General features: G+C 45.6%; 1 protein-coding gene across 15 annotated transcripts in view; it reads left to right on the forward strand.

Annotated features, from left to right (window-relative positions):
* The window catches only part of DYRK1A (dual specificity tyrosine phosphorylation regulated kinase 1A), a 684,276-nt gene that overhangs the window by 261,471 nt on the left and 408,686 nt on the right, over window positions 1-14,119 (forward strand). Inside the window, exon 1 of one of the 15 annotated variants that reach the window (XM_033950297.1) lies at window positions 9,986-10,007. The exons of the other annotated variants lie outside the window; for them this stretch is intronic. The gene's annotated coding sequence lies outside the window, so the exon portion shown is untranslated. Of the gene's footprint in view, window positions 1-9,985; window positions 10,008-14,119 lie in introns of those variants that run through there. 15 annotated transcript variants of the gene reach the window in all.

Consider the following 14,119-nt stretch of genomic DNA (forward strand, 5'->3'; position numbering starts at 1 on the left):
TTGAGGTGTAGTCCATCCCTTCTGTAGTATTTACTTTTTCCCCAGAACGCCGTCCAGTTGCGCACGAAGACGGCGTTCTGGGGAAAAAGTAAATACATGAAATTTACATGAATTTACATAAATTTACATGAAAGTGTAAATAAGGCATCCCCCCGAAAATAAGCCCTAGAGCATATTTTGGCCTTCCAAAAAAAATAAGACAGTGTCTTACCATCGGGGAAACACGATATCTTACTATGTTACATATAAATCCAAAATGTGGCCCTGAAAAGGGTTTTCATTTTAGACCACTGATCTAGCTGTTTGTAAATGAAACAGCGGAGGGCAGGGCAGTTGAGTCTCTGTACACCCAATCTTCAATTACAAACTGAGACTCGTACTATGTATTTACTTCAGCAGCACCTCTCATTCTGCTCCCCAGGTCTAGCCAGCATAAGAACATAACATAAGGAAAATGCCTCTGCTTGGGTCAGACCCGAGGTCCATCATGCCCAGCAGTCCGCTCACGCGGCGGCCCAACAGGTCCAGGACCTGTGCAGTAATCTTCTATCTATACCCCTCTATCCCCATTTCCAGTAGGAATTTGTCCCAATCCTTTCTTGAACCCCAGTACCGTACTCTGCCTTACAACGTACCTATGGAAGCGCATTCCAGGTGTCCACCACACGTTGGGTAAAGAAGAACTTCCTAGCATTTTTTTTGTATCTGTCCCCCTTTACAACTTTTCCGAATGCCCTCTTGTTCTCTTATTTTTCGAAAGTTCGAAGAATCTGTCCCTCTCTACTCTCTCTATGCCCTTCATGATCTTGTAAAGTCTCTATCATATCCCCTCTAAGTCTCCTCTTCTCCAGGGAAAAGAGACCCAGCTTCTCCAATCTCTCAGAATATGACAGGTTTTCCATATCTATTATCAGACGTGTTGCTCTCCTTTGAACCCTCTCGACTAATGCCATATCCTTCTTAAGATACGGCGACCAATATTGGACGCAGTACTCCAAATTGCGGGCGCACCATCCGCCCGATACAACGGCAGGATAACTTCTTTCGTTCTGGCTGTAATACCCTTTTTTGATTATACCAAGCATTCTATTCGCTCTCTTAGCGGCCGCTGCACACTGTGCCGAATGGCTTCATTGTCATGTCCACCATTACCCCCAAGTCCCTTTCCTGGGTACTCTTATTCAAATAACATCCCTCCCATTGTATAGTTGTACCTCGAGTTTCTGCTCCCCACATGTAATACTTTACATTTTTCAATGTTGAACTTCATCTGCCATTTCGCCGCCCATTCTTCTAATTTGTTCAAGTCCCTCTCTCATATCCAGAAGTACCCTTCTTGCTCAACTTCCCTCCCAGGTCCAGCAACACCCCTCACTCTTCTCTCCAGTTGTTGCAGCACTCCCTCTTTTTGCCCTCCCCCCCCTTCACCAGGACTAACATCCATCAATCTTCTATCTCCAGCAACACTCCTTTATCCCAGGACAAGCAGGCAGCCTTTCTCAACATGTGGGTAACGTCATCCACGGAGCACGGATGTAGACAGCTTCGCAAGCAGACTTGGTTGAAGAACTTTAGAAAGTTTGTGACTGCCGCACCGCGCATATGCGAGTGCTTTCCTGCCCGACGTAGGGCGTGTGTCTCCTCGGTTCTCAGTTTTCCACGGAGCCGAGAAGTCCTATTTTGACGCTCTGCACTAGACTCAGTTCTACTTCGTGCCTTTTCTCACCATGGCTCATGTATTATTTTCATACAGGGCTGCTGTGTTTCTTTGCGCATTTTCATTAAAAAAAAAACACACTATATTTCCTTTGTGTCACAGCGGGGCCTGCCTCGCAGCCTCAGCCTGAGGGCTTCGATCTCGCGGAGGCTATTTTTTCAAGAAGTGTAGCCATTGCCAGCACCTGATCTCCCTCTCTGACTAGGTGGTGTGTTCAGTGTTTGGGACCTGACCATCGTCCGGAGTCATGTGTCCGCTGTGCTACCCTTCAACCTCGAACCATCAAGCATCGTCGAGTTCAGGTTGAGAAACTCTTTGGCGGTATGCATCCACTTACCCCGGTCTCCACCTCAACCTCGAATCCGGTCAAGCTTCTCACGGGGGTTCCGTCTTCTTGCCTTGACCTAGACCTTAATCAACCCTTCTTGTTTGGGGGGTCCTCGGGCAAATCTGCTAAGACATTTTTCTAGAGGAGCCGCTTTCCCTTGCTGCCTTTCCTCAGGTCAGGTATCAGCAGTGATTATCAAGCTGCCCAAGAAGCATGTCTCCAAGTTTGAAGTCATTCTTCTTCCTCTTCCTTGGAGACTATAGCCACACCAAATGTACCAGATCCTCAAGTCTCGGTGTCACATTTGCAGGCTATGATCCAGACCATTATGGCTCAGGAGTTTGGTAATATGCTTGCCAAACATTCTCCTACCTCAACTCTGCTTCCTGCAGTTCAGTCTGAGCACTTCCAGTATCACAAGGAGTCGAGTCCTTGACAGTGCCTCACAGCTGAACCTCCCCCACTCTATACAAGGAGTTGAGTCATTGGGAGTGACTCAAAGAATTCTACACACACTATGCAAGGAGGTGAGTCTTTGCAAGTGTCTCATCTGGACTGTAAGCACACTAGTCAAGGAACCGAGTCCTTGTCAGGGCCTCGAGATACCTCGACACAAGGAACTCAGTCCTTTTTGTTGTCTCGATCTCCAGCCCCAGCCCTCCTTCCTCACATAAGGCGTTGCCCTTTCCGAGGAATAGGGCAAAGACTCCTCGACGTTCCTCTCAGCGGGACCTACCTGATTCGAGGCACAGTTCTCCACATCAGTCAAGGCACAGGTCCTCTTCTCGAGACCGGCCTCGTTTCTCCAGACCTCGAGACTCTTTGGGGCTTCCATCTCTGAAGTCGAGGATGCCACCTCCAGAGCCTTACACCTATGCTTCTTCTCCTGTGAGGGATTCTCTCAGTGAGTCATCTATATCTGCATATTCAGACCTCAGGTATCAGTACTCCAGAGAAGCTTCACCTTCGTTCTCTGCCTTGTGAGGCGCCTCGAGGTCACCTTCTTCCCCTCGAGGTCACCCTTCCTCGGAGCAGATATCTTTTTCTTCATTCCTAGGTCAAATGAGTAAAGACCTCAATATTACTTTAGACTCTGATTCCAAATACTCTACGGAGTATTTAGAAGAAATGGGTATGCCTCGAACTTACTGCAGAGTCTCTTAAATTGCCCATCAATAGACTTCTTTCTCAAACTTTCAAGTGGAATCTTGAAACACCTTATTCCATTCTTGCTGTACCAGGAAAGTTGGAATCTCGTTACAGGATGGTCCACTGGAAGGGCTTCGAGAAATCTCAGTTATCCCATCAGTCCCTTCTCGTGGAGTCTTCTCTGAAAAGAATTAATCCTGCCAAGTTTATGCCACTGTCCCTCCTGGAAGAGAGGGCAGGACAATGGACAAGTTTGGTCGTCGTTTGTATCAAAATTCTGTTATGGCAACTAGAGTTTTGAATTTACAATTTCATTTTCACTTCTTATTTCAAGCGTTTGGTTAACATCCTGCCTGAAGTTTGCAAGTATATTCCTCAACATCGTCTTCCAGAGTTTCAGCATGTGACTACCACTCTGGCTTAACTCCTCATGCATCTCCTTCAATCTTCCTATGATGCATTTGAACTTTCCTCGAGGGTCACTGCCTTCTCAGTGGCAATGCTTCGGCTTGCCTGGCTCCACACTGTAGACATGGACCCCAAGCTTCAAGATTGGCCAACATCCTTTCTCAGGGCAATGAATTGTTTGATGACTCCATCAAGGCAACTACTAAACGATTGTCTGAACATAAGAAATCGTTTGCTTCCATCATTCGAACTAAACCTAAGCCTTTTACCTCTAAAGGCTTCAGGCTTCTTCCATCTTACCAGAGGCGTTTTCCACAGAGAGCTGCTCCTTATACAAGAGCGCCTCCTAAGAAACAATAGCATTAGCAGCAGCAAAAACCTCAAACTCCTGCTGCGCCTAAGGCCTCTTAACCTTTTTGACCATCTAATACAGACCATAACCTCCATCGTTCTGCCTCTGTCCTTTTCCCTTCTTATTGGAGGTCGTCTCCATCATTTTTACCACCACTGGGAGATCATTACATCAGACCTCTGGGTGCTGTCTATCCTCAAGGAAGGATACTCTGTTTCCTCCAGATTCCACCAGATCTTCCTCTAAGAGAGTATCCTGTCAATTCATCGCAGACCACCCGTCTTCTTCAGTAAGCTCAAGCTCTTCTTCGTCTCCATTTCACCGAGGAAGTTCCCTTGGAACAGCAGAGCAGGGGTTTTTACTCCATTACTTACTAGTTCCGAAGAAGACGGCGATCTGCCCCTATCTTGGATCTCAGAGTGCTCAATAAATTTTTAGTCAAAGAAAAATTCCAAATGTTGTCTCTGGCATCCTTATATCCCCTTCTAGATCAGAACAATTGTTTATGTTCTCTAGATCTCAATTCCCATTCATCCAGGCTCTCGACAGTTCCTCAGATTTCATGTGGGAAATCTGCATTTCCAGTACAGAGTGCTACCCTTCGGCCTGGCATCATCTCCAAGAGTTTTCACCAAGTGCCTAGTTGTAGTAGCAGCAGCTCTGCAGAACCATGGTCTACAGGTGTTCCCGTACCTGGAAGACTGGCTCATCAAAAAAGATTCAACATCTCAAGGGGTTATTGTAATGACCCACCGGACTATTTGGTTCCTCCAAAGTTTGGGGGTCGAAATCAATTTTCCCAAATCCCAGCTACAGCCCTCTCAAGTTTCATAGTTTATTTTAGTTTTGATTAAACGCTTATCCAAAGGTACAAAGCGTTGTACATAATAATTTTAAAAATAACTGGGGAACAAACATTTTCAATAATAAACATGAACAAACCTTACAAACTTACTGGTAACATGGAAACATTGGGAAAAAAATAGGAGCGCTACAGTTTTTTCAAAAAAGAATACAAATAAGGAAATTACAATAGGGAAGGGAAATTATTTAATTTATAGGAAGATAGGTGTGTATGGAAGTAAAATCAGTTAAAAGCATCTTTAAAAAGCAAGCATTTTAGGCTACTTTTAAATTTCTGCAAGTTTTGTTTGGCTCTGAGGAACAGGGGGAGAGAATTCCAGATTAGTGGGGCAGTGACTGAAAAAAAATGAGAGTACGACGAGTACCAATTATCTTTAAGGATGGAACGTTGAGGGAGTGTTGTGAGGCAGTCTTAAAGATCTAGAGGGTCATACGGAATTAATAATCTATCTAGGAATGCAGGAGTATTATCTGTTTGATGTTAAAAAGTCAAAAGTGCAATTTTGTAAGTGATCCGCTGTAAGACAGGTAACCAATGAGCTTTTTGTAATAAAGGGGTGACGTGATCAAATTTTGTGGAACCTGAGATAATTTTGATAACAGTATTTTGTTAATCGGAGTTTCTTGGACACTGTACAACTCAGAGCATTCCTTCCTCAACAATGTCAGGATGCTGTTCTTCAGCTCTGTCACAGTATCTTCCTTCTCTTTGATTTCAGCAAGACACATGATGGTTCTTCTAGGTCACATTGGCTTCTTACCGTTCATGTGACTCCTTTTGCCAGATCTTCACCTCAGAATCCCTCTGTGGACCCTGGCATCTCAGTGGACTCAGCTTTCGACCCTACTCTCATCAATAAATCAAGTGACTCCTTCATTGAAAGTCTCTCCACTGGTGGATGCTCTTTCCCAATATCTCCAGAGGTTTACTGCTTCAAACACCCCCTCATCAGAAGGTCTCACAACAGATTCCTTCGACCTTTGCTTGGGGGGGTTCATCTCGACGGTCTCCGTACTCAAGGTCATTGGTCCAGCACGGACCGTCGAGTGTCACAATCAATCTGTTGGAACTCAGAGTCGGTTCTTCAATGCTCTCAAATCTTTTCAGCATCATCTTCACGACCAGGGTAGTCCTCATTCAGACAGACAAATCAAGTTAACATTGTACTATGTCAACAAAGAGAGAGGAACTGCATCTCTCCCTCTTTGCTAGGGAAGCTCTGAAGGTTTGGAATTGGGCAATCCTTCACAATACTTTCCTGAAAGCTGTCTACATTCGAGGAGAGAAAAACTGTTTGGTGGACAAATTGAGTCATCTTCTACAACTTCACGAATGGACACTCAATTCCTCGCCTCTTCATCACAGTTTTTTCTCCTTGGGGAGCTCCTCAGATAGATCATCTTCGCGTCATCCCCACAACAACAAACTGCCTCGGTTCTGCTCTAGGATGATACTCCCCTCACTGACTGGAGGCAGATGCTTTTCTACTAAAATGGACTAGTCATTTCTGTATGCGTTCCCTCCATTTCCCTATCATACTCAAGATACTTGCTCAAAACTCAAATAGGGGAACATGCCACCATGATTCTGAAAGCTCCTCAGTGGCCCAGGTGACTTCAACTCAGCAGCAGGGAGCCACTACTATCTACCAGTTTTCCCTCTCTGCTACACAGGAGTCAGGGGTCTCTCTTCATCCCAACCTGCAGTCTCTACAACCTGATAGCTTGGTACCTTCTCAACCTAACTACCACTCTACAGTTTTCTCAATCTGTACAGGACATTTAGAGGCATTCTAGAAGCCTACCACTAGACAATGCTATAATCAGAAATGGACTAGATTTTCTACTTGTTAACTATTCGATCACAAGAGCCTCAATCTACTTCCATTGTCTTCAGTTTGGATTACCTGTTCCATTTGTCTCAATCAGGCCTCAAAATCCACATCCATTCGAGTCCATCTCAGTGCAATTGCTGCTTTTCATCCGTCTATCGAAGTGAAAACCCTTTCTGCTCATCCTGTGGTTTCCAAATTTATGAAGGGTTTTTCAATGTCAAACCACCTCTCAAACCTCCTCCTCTGGTTTGGGATCTCAATGTTGTTCTTGCTCAATTGATGAAGCCTCCTTTTGAACCAATGGCTTCGGCTCATCTCAAATATCTCACTTGGAAAGTTAGGACATCCGATTTCCAAGCGCACCATCTCCAACTGGTTAGCTGCTTGCATCTCTTTCTGCTATGCTCAGGCTGGACTGCATCTACAGAGTCGAGTCACAGCCCTTAAAGTCACAGCCATGGCGGCATTAGTAGCTTTCCTTAGATCTACTCCTATTGAGGAAATATGTAAAGCTACCACTTGGGTCCTCGGTTCATACCTTCACCTCTTATTATTGTCTGGATGCTTTTTCCAGATGGGATGGCCATTTTGGCCAGGCAGTGTTAACAAAATTTATTCTCCTGAATTACCAAAACTCCCACCATCCCATGCTCGTTAGCTTGGAGGTCACCCACATGTTGAGAATAGGCTGCCTGCTTGTCCTGGGATAAAGCACAGTTATTTACCGTTTCAGGTGTTATCCAGGGACAGCAGGCAACTATTCTCACAACCCACCCACCTTCCCTGGTTGGCTAGCTATCTGAACTGAGGAGATGCATGCCCTGCGTCGGGCGGGAAGGCACTCACGCATGCGCGGTACGACAGTCACAAACTTTCTAAAGTTCTTCAAGCAAGTCTGCTTGCAAAACTGTCTGCATCCAGACACTGTGGATGACGTCACCCACATGTTGAGAATAGCTGCCTGTTGTCCCTGGATAACACCTGTTATGGTTAGTAACTGTGCTTTCTGTCCCTCATCCTGGATCGCTGCAGATAGTGGAAGCCCAGCTATTCATATACACAGACTCATGACCTTTGGCTAGGCTGCGCCCTGCCTCCTCTATGCACCTCCAAACTTGTGTTGAGGTACACAAGACAATAGAAGGCTAGAAAGCGTAAATAATCGCCTGCATAGCTCATCGTATCAATTGTTTACACTTTCCAGCATTTTACTGTCTTTTGTGTACCTCAACATGAGTTCAGAGCTTTCATTTGAATGCCACAGTGCCATCTACTAGATTGACTCCCCTACCCCGAGGCAAGCTTTCCCTCTGGATGCTGAAACATGGACCGTGTCAGGTCAAAATGAAAAAGGACATTATATTCATGTACTTATACATGCACTTTTTATTTGTGTTTACAATTAATAAAGATGATTGTTTCTAAGGCTGACATTTACAGTCCCATTCCCCACTTGTTCTTTTGCTCTAGTGTCAAATCCTCCATATACAACTTTCTACCACTGCAGAGTAGTTATCCGAACTCATCCTAAGTTCTTGCTAAAGGTCGTATTAGAATTTCAGCTGAACTAGTCTAGAATTCTACCTGTCTTCTTTCTAAGACCACATTTTCACTCTGGAGCAGAGAATGACATGGGGATAAATTTGTCCCTGTCTCCGCAGGAACTCAATTTCCCCATTGCTGTGAGTTTTGTCACTGTCACTATCCCTGCCCCATTCCTTTAAGCTCTGCCTTAACTGCACAAGCTCGAACACTTATGATTTTAAAGTGTTTGAGGCTTATGCAGATGAAGACGGAGCTTGCAGGAATGGGGTAAAGACTGTAAACGTGCTATTGCTTATTACCTGGATCACACAAAACCTCATAGAAAGTCCACTCAGTTGTTTTTCTCATTTGATCCTAATAAATTTAGACTGCTTCCTCTTCCGGCGGTCCTGCCCTTTCTCTGATGTCAGAGAAAGGGTGGGACCGCCGGAAGAGGAAGCAGCGCAGGCGCAGGGCTCACAGAAGGGCTGGGACCGCCAAGAGGAAGCAGCAGGAGCTTCTATATGATGGGGGGGGGGGTCGGGAGGCTGTGTGGGTGCGAGCGGTCCTTCGGGGTGGGGGGGCGGGTGGGAGTGCATGCGAGCGGTCTTTCGGGGTGGGGGGTGCGGGTGCGTGCGAGCGGTCCTTCGGGGTGGAGGTGCGAGCGGTCCTGCGGGTGGGGGGGGGGGTGGGAATTGGACGTCGGGGGGGGGGGGCATCAGGCTTTCAGGGTGGGACAGGACTTCAAGGGGAGAGGAGAGTCGGGCGGGCGAAAGGAGAGTCGGGTGGCCAGATGAGAGTTGGGACGGGCGAAAGGAGAGTCGGGCGGCGACGGGAGAGTCGGGGCAGCATGCGCGGTATACAAAATTTTTTAAACATATATTTCGGTTTCCCGCTCGCTATACCCGTGTGCGCAATTTTACACGGGTGCGCGTTATCTACGTGAAAATACGGTACTTACTTATAACCGGTGATATCCAGGGACAGTAGGCAGATGTTGTCGCAATCCTCCCACTTCCCGTAGTTGTTTTTTTTTAGCTTTTTTACTGAACTGATGGTATCACGAGCCAATGTTGGGCATGAAAGCACCGGCGCATGTGCGGTACAGGCAGTTTGAGACGTGAACAAGATTTAAAGTGACAGTACACTTTTGGCACTGTACGTGTAAGGCTCTGTGGATGATGTCACCCACATGTGAGAATATCAATCTGCCTCCTGTCCCTGGATAACACCTGTTACAGGTAAGTCTGGAGTCTGTGCATTTTTATCTATTCGAACTGATTCCACAGCCCTGGTGGATAGTGAAGTGACTTGCCTAAAGTTAGAAGTAATGACACTGGGAGAAACCTGATTTGAATGAGGTCTTTGGTTCTCTTCCTAGTGCTCTAACCACTATGTCATGAATTCAGTCCTAGTCCAGTTCATGGAGCAGAAGTCAAATTCAGTAACTGAATTCAGATCTTCTCCTGGTAGTGTACTACAGAGCCCCTGGGCTGGTCCTATCATTTTTCTGTAAGTAGATATTTGAAGGATGATTTTAGGGGCATGTGTTTTCATATGATAATATAGAGATAATTACAACAAGGAACCTGGGCATTGGCTCTAGCAGGAAATGGTGCTCAGATTCTGATGCAATTAATACATCCCTTTCTATTCCTTGTCTTAGTCATTGTGCAGATAATCCTTTAAAAGTATGCTTCTTCATTTTAAATTTATTTTGTGATTCTGAGAGTACCGATGCGATTGTTTCTCATGTCACTTTACGTTTTGCTAGGTCCTGTTATGTTGTTGGTGATTTAATCCTTGGGTATAACAACTAAAAATTGGGAGGTGAGTGAGGCACAACAAAATTCAATCCAGAAACAAAAAATAAATATATATCCAAACTAAACTAAACCTTAAGTTTGTATACCGCATCATCTCCACACTCGTAGAGCTCGACACAGTTTACAGGGAATGGTACGGAGAAGGAACTCCAAAGAGGGATACAGGACAGTATAGAGAAAGTTTAGAGGGGCTTAGTATGATAAAGGGGAGTAAATATTACATTTTTGAGAATAGCCAAGTTTTTAGATGTTTTCGGAAAATTTGGAGGGCGCCCAAATTCCGAAGTGGGTAGAAAGGTTATTCCAGAGCTCTATAATTCTGAAGGAGAGGGATGACCCTAGTTTTCTTGGATGGGATATGCCTTTTAATGCGGGGAAGGATAGTTTGAATTTTTGGGTGGATCTGGTGCTGTTAGGATTCGAGGAATTCCAAGATAGTGGGAAGAGGGAAGGAAGAATGCTGTGAAGGATCTTGAAAGTTAGGCAGGCGCATTTAAAGTGGACCCTAGAGACTACTGGAAGCCAGTGAAGTTTGGACAGGAGTTGGGAAACATGGTTGAATTTACTTTATGCGAAGATTTTTGCGAAGATTCCACTCATTACAAAAATAATATATAAACACAAATACCAAAATATTGGAGAGGAAAGGCTCAAAATTTAACCTGATACCGTAGAAAAATATTTTTCTGTTATGTCCCTTCCGGATTCCATACACTAGGTGTTCAATCCCAACTTGCAGTCTGGGAGTAGCAGAAATCCATAACTTTTATGAGCACATACTCCACCCCCTTAGCCTAAGAGCTAGTAAACATATCCAGTTACAATTTCTGCAAGCAGTCCATGCAGAAGTCTTTTGCAGTGGCTATGCCTGTATAGTCTTATTTTTTCACTTAAAGTTCATATATTGGTGGCTTCCGTGCCTTGAGACCCCTTTCCAGCGGTCGCCTGTCTGAGGAAAGGATGCAGTCCTGTGGTGCTGGACTGCTGCTTCACAGAGAAGCTGTTGGATCTTTGAAGCCAGCCTGCTGTGTGCTACCATTTATTGATTCAGGGTCCCTTCCCCTAGGAGTCTGCTTGCTGGTGACCTTGTCACTGGTTTCAAGCGCAGGCTATATGAGTCTAGAGCAGGGGTGGGCAACTCTGGTACTCGAGGGTCGGAATCCAGTCAGGTTTTCAGGATTTCCCCAATGAATATGCATGAGATCTATTTGCATGCACTGCTTTCAATGCATATTCATTGGGGAAATTCTGAAATCCCGACTAAATTCCAGCCCTCGAGGACCGGAGTTGCCCACCCCTGGTCTAAAACGAAACCCCACCTGGGTTTCAAGGCACAGGCTGTCTTTCCCACCCCCAACTGCATGGACGACGATCCGTGGGGGTGGTGGTCGTAGTTGGTTGCTGGCTAGCTGGCAGTCTGAAGATCTCAAGTCTGGAACTATTTGGAGCCATTTCTGAGGCAGAAAATCCTTTTCCTCCACTCAAATGCTGCTTAGGCTTCTGACAGTCTGGCACTACATAACTGTGAGTAAACTACCATTATTTCCTATGGCTTGTAAAAGTAATTTTTCACTGTTTCTGAGGGTAAGGTTCAGGTCCCCCACCTCCCCAGATCCCAAATCGCTATTTTTTATTTTCATTTTTTGTTTATTTTTGCCGGTTTTGGCATGAATTTGTGATGGTGGCCATCTTAGATTTTAAAATAAATCTTTTTTTTTCTAACTTTCATTTCTGCCTCAAAAACCTCTCGATTTGACACACAAGTGTTTGGGATGTACTCCCCAGCCTCTAATCTGTTGAATGTGGACATTGTGCCGGATTGGCACTGGATCAGTAACATAATAAAATAGTAAATGACAGCAGATAAAGACCCGAATGGTCCATCCAGTCTGCCCAACTTGATTCAATTTAAATTTTTTTTTAAATTTTTCCTGTGATTGTGTATTGTGTGCCGTAGCTCACTGGAGCTATGGACTTTACCTATTCCGAGTAATCTTGGACTGGGGAGCCAGCCTTGGTCTTTGCCTTCCGAAGAAAATCTCGCCCACGGGCTGTCCTGGAATATGGCGCAAAACACCTGCATTCAGAGTCTAGGGACTCTGGCATGGAGCATGTTCCTCAATGAAGCCCTGCGGAGTGGACCTTGTCATTGGATTTTATTTGGTTCCTCTTAAAGGTGTATTCCTCAGACGCCGCTCGTTTGATGAAGCCGGCTGTTGCGTTGGGACTTTTTTGGTCTGTTGGGCCTGTTGTTAAGCTTCCTGTTTGGGATCCCTCTCATCTGGCTGTGCTAGATCTCAATTGCAGTAGTTGCCATGTGGATATTATGATTCTTCTGACTCCTGCCACTGTCTTTATTTTGGATCCAGCTGATGCCTTTGCTGAGACTGGTCTCCTCAGCCACCCTGAGCGGCTGGATTTGGGTGCTGACACTTATTTAAGGAGGCTTCTGTCTGCCTCTCTATGGATGATGATCTGAAAGAGCTCCATTTGGATTCTCCACCTTTTATTTCTCAAACTTCAGTCCTGGACCGTTCTCCTATGTCCTTTTTTTCCATTCAGTCCACAGCTCCTTGGTCTGGTTACAGAAGAATGTGATATCCTGGAAAGCTCTTTCTGACATTCTAAAGCTATGTCTACACTTTATCACCTGCATCCTGATTTTGGGCAGGTTTGAACAGCCTGAGGTAGATTCTACTGTGGCACTGGTTATTCAGCACTCAGCCCTCCCTAGTGATGGGGGAGTGTGATTTAAGGGAACTCGAGATCGCAGAGTGGATCTTATGTTACAAAACATTCTTTTCTAGGAGCATCTTCAAGTAGCCAAGCGGCGGTGGTGGTTGCTTTCTTTATGTGCGTGCCTGTCATTCCGGCCTGTGCAATGTGTCCTCTGTAGAGATCCATGCCTGTCCTCCGCTGGTGATGGTTGTTGTGGATTAGGGGCCAAGTGCGCTTTATATCATTTGAGTTCTTAGTACATTTTCTACTGGTGCAGTATGTGTGCGCCGGACTCATTGGAGCCGTCCTTGGACTGGGGACGCTGACTTAAGGATCACCTTAAGCGGATGATCTCTACACAGGTGTTGCCGAGCGCTGCCTTAAGTTGCTCCCTGTGAACATGTTTCGCTGGATATCAGGATGGGGTCGTAATAATCTTCATTCCTCTTGCAGGTGTTGTCAAGGATACATAGGTTTTTCTCCCAGAGACATTCCCAGGGATATGTTTGTGTTCCAGTGGTTCCAGTTTTAGGCATCTTTAGGTTCCTGTGCAATAGCTGCGCCTAAAAAGGCCTAATGATGCCAAGGGTCAGGTGTGGCTTCTTCGCTGAAGGCTGACTTCTTAGTTTTGTGAGGAGTGGACTTGACTTTCATCAGACTCTAGTCCTCCTTTTCCTGCCTCCGGCTTGGTTTCTGGACTCTGGTAAGTCGATCGGAACAGAATCTAGGGTCCATGATACTCTGCAACGCCTCTTAGACATTAGGATGCTGGAACCTGTTACAGAACATGATTTGGGGCATAGGCAGATGCTCCTTATACTTCATACCAGAAAATCTCAGAGTGGAGACCCATTCTGTAGCTAAAGTTGGTTACCTGCTTCTTGCAAATTCTTTTTTCCGGAATGGCAACAGAGTTCATGGTGACTCTTGCTGTCTTTCCACAAGAGTTTCTGGTGTCCTTGAATCACAGAGGTTTTCCTCCATATTGCAGTCTACCCGATGCATCACAGTTTTCTGCGTTTCCATGTTCTGCAATAGCATTTCTGGTTTGTAGCTCTGCCCTTTGGCCTCACAACAGCATCAGCACTTTCGTCAATGTGATGGTAGTTGTGGCAGCTTTCCGCCAGCAGGGGTCCAAGTCCAGAAGGGACAGCTGGTTGATCTGGGCTTCGCCTTGTTCAAAGTGCAAAAATGCAATGGAGACTGTAGTGTCTCAGTTGGAGGCGTTGGGGTGGATTGTCAACTTCAAGAAGAGCAATTTGACACCCTCCCAGTCCTTGGGGCCTTCCCTTTGATACGAAGCTGAGTCATGTGTTTCTTCCTGAGGCTCACAGACAGAAACTTCAACAGCAGCTCAGAGCTCTTCTGGACTACCTTGCTCCCATGGCTTGGCTGTAT

This window comes from Geotrypetes seraphini, chromosome 6, assembly GCF_902459505.1.
Source record: "Geotrypetes seraphini chromosome 6, aGeoSer1.1, whole genome shotgun sequence".
In the NCBI taxonomy this organism is placed as follows: Eukaryota; Metazoa; Chordata; class Amphibia; order Gymnophiona; family Dermophiidae; genus Geotrypetes; species Geotrypetes seraphini.